The sequence below is a fragment of the Salvelinus sp. IW2-2015 genome, unplaced genomic scaffold (genome assembly GCF_002910315.2).
Source record: "Salvelinus sp. IW2-2015 unplaced genomic scaffold, ASM291031v2 Un_scaffold2048, whole genome shotgun sequence".
Taxonomy (NCBI): Eukaryota; Metazoa; Chordata; class Actinopteri; order Salmoniformes; family Salmonidae; genus Salvelinus; species Salvelinus sp. IW2-2015.
The window spans coordinates 81,009-84,226 of NW_019943392.1; positions in this window are offsets into that span (position 1 = coordinate 81,009).

Consider the following 3,218-nt stretch of genomic DNA (forward strand, 5'->3'; position numbering starts at 1 on the left):
GTCTTTAAAGCCTTGTTTATACGGTTTCTATACTGTGCAATTACATGATCCCTCTAAAGCCTTGTTTATACCTGGTTCTAACTGTCACTACACCAATGTCCCTCTCAAGCCTTGTTTTAGAGACCTGGTTCTATACTGTCATTACTACGATCACGTCTAAAGCCGTTGTGTATACGCTGTTCTATACTGTCATTTACAACGATCCTCTAAAAGCCTTGTTTAACCTGGTTCTATACGCTCATTACACGATCCCTCTAAAGCCTTGTTTATTACCTGGTTCTATACCGTCCATTCACACAATCCTCTCTAACGCCTTGTTTTATTAACCTGGTCTCTTATACCGTCATTTAACAAGCGATCCCTCTAAGCCTTGTTTTATACCTGGTTCTTTTATACCTGTCACTTACAGCGATCCCTCTAAAGCCTTGCTTATACCTGGTCTCCATTATACTGTTCATTCACGATCGCCTCGCTACAAAGCCTTCCGTTATACACTGGTTCTATACTGTCATTTGACACGGATCCTCTAAAAGCCTTTGTGTATACCGTGGTTCTCTATACTGTCTATTGACACGATTCCCTCTAAAGCCTTGTTTATACCTGGTTCTATATACTGTCATTACACATCCCTCTAAAGCCTTGTTTATACCTGGTTCTATAGTTCCGTCATTACACATCCCTCTAAAGCCTTGTTTATTACCTGGGTTCTATATCCGTCATTACACAATCCCTCTATGCCTTGTTTATACCTGGTTCTAGTACCGTCATTACACGATCCCTCTAAAAGCCTTGTTATACCTGGTTCTATACTGTCATTACACCAATCCCTCTAAAGCCTTGTGTAATACAGTAGCCGTTTGTCTATCTTTGTCACATTCTGATTGTGCCCACATTATTCCGACAAGTGTAGACAATTAAGTGACGCATTGTAGATCCTGATTGTGATCAGATCTTAAATAAGTTGTAAACAACAGACAAAACTCAGACTAAGGACGCATGTTAACGCAGGTATAAAACAACTAGTCGAGTAGGTTTCGCAACACAAAAACAACATGAGAATTATAAAGCAACATTGCATCAAACTGTCAGTAGCAATAACAATGGGAACTTAATCACAGATTGGTGGTCTCTATATTGGAATTAGTTAAATACAATTTATAAGACAATATCTTGGGGGGCAGGTAGCGCCTAGTGCGTGTTAGAGCGTTGGCGCCAGTAACCAGCAGTAGCCTAGTAGTTAGAGGCGTTGGCCAGTAACGCAGCAGGTAGCCTAGTGGGTTAGAGTGTTGGAGCGCAGTAACCAGGGCATAATAGGCTTAGTGGTTATGAGCCGTTGGCAGTAACCACGCAGGTAGCTTGAGGTGGTTCGAGCGTTGGGATTGGTAACCAGGCAGGTAGCCTAGTGGGTTAGAGTGTTTGGACCTAGTTAAACACAGCCATATTAGCTTTAGTGGTTAGAGCGTTGGGCCAGTAACGCAGCAGGTAGCCTAGGTGGTTAGAGTGTTGGACGGGCAGTACGGCAGGCATTAGCTTTAGTGGTTAGTGAAGCGTTTGGGGCGCAGTGAACCAGCAGGTAGCCTAGTGGTTAGATGCGTCTGGGCCAGTAACCGAGCAGGTAGCGCTAAGTGGTTTAGAGTGTTTGGACGCAAGTAAGGCTAGCATGAGTTAGCTTAGTTGGTTAGAGCGTTGGGGGCCAGTAACCAATGGGCTAGGGTAAGCCTGAGTTGGTGTGCAGCGTTGGGCCATAACGCAGCAGGTGTCGCGTAGTGGTTAGAGTGTTGATGCGCAGTAACCAGCATATAGCTTAAGTGGTTAGAGCGTTGGGCCAGTAACCAGCAGGTAGCCATAAGTGGTTAGAGCGGTGGGTGTCAGTAAATCCAGTCAGGTAGCCTAAGTGGTTAGAGTGTTGGTACCAGTGTAACCAGCATATAGCTTGAGTGGTTAGTAAGCGGTTGGGGCCAGAAACCAGCAGGTAGCCTAGGTGGTTAGAGAGGGCGTTGGACCAAGTAACCAGGCAGGGAGCCTAGTGGTAGATGGCGTTGGGGCCAGTAAACCAGGAGGCTAGCCCTCGTGGTTAGAGTGTTGGGCCAGTTACCAGCCCGGTAGCCTAGTTGGTTAGAGCGTTGGGCCAGTAACCAGCAGGTAGGCTAGGTGGTTAGGAGCGTTGGGCCAGTAGCCCAGCAGGTAGCCATAGTGGTTAGAGGCGTTGGGCGCAGTAACGGCTAGGTAGCCTAGTGGTTTTAGAGGCGTTGTGGCCAGTAAACGCAGCAGGTAGCCTAGTGGTTGAGAGCGTGTGGGTCAGTAACAGCCAGCAGGGAGCCCTAGTTGGTTAGCACGCGTTGGGTCCAGTAAACCAGCAGGTAGCCTGCTGATGGTTTAGAGTGTTGGGCCAGTAACCAGTCCAGGTAGCGCTAGTGGTTTAGAGCGTTGGGCAGTAACGGCAGCAGGTAGCCTAGTGGTTAGAGCGTTGGGCCAGTCAACCAGCAGGTAGCTTAGTGGTTAGAGCTTTTTTGGGGCGCAGTTAACCAGCAGGTAGCTGGCTAGTGGTTAGAGCATTGGGGCGCAGTAACCGGTCGGTAGCCTAGTTGGTTAGAGGCGTTGGGCCAGTAACCTCAGCAGGTAGCCTAGTGGTTAGAGGCGTTGTGGGCCAGTAACTGAAAGGTTACTAGCCTTGTTTATACCTGGTTCTATACCGTCATTACACGATCCCTCTAAAGCCTTGTTTATACCTGGTTCTATACTGTCATTACACAATCCCTCTAAAGCCTTGTGTATACATGTAGCCGTTGTCCTGATCTTGTCCACATTCTGATTGTGCCCACATTATCCGACAAGTGTAGACAATTAAGACGCATTGTGATCTGATTGTGATCAGATCTTATAAGTGTAAACAGACAAAATCAGGACTAAGGACGCATGTTAACGGCAGGTATAAACAGAGCTATCGAGTAGGTTCCACACATCAAAACAACATGGAAATTATAAAGCAACATTGCATCAAACTGTAGGTACAATAACAATGGGAATTAAGTCACAGTATTGGTGGTCTCTATATTGGAATTAGTTAAATACTTTATAAAGACAATATCTTGGGGCGGCAGGTAGCCTAGTGGTTAGAGCGTTGGGCCAGTAACCAGCAGGTAGCCTAGTAGTTAGAGCGTTGGGCCAGTAACCAGCAGGTAGCCTAGTGGTTAGAGTGTTGGACCAGTAACCAGCAT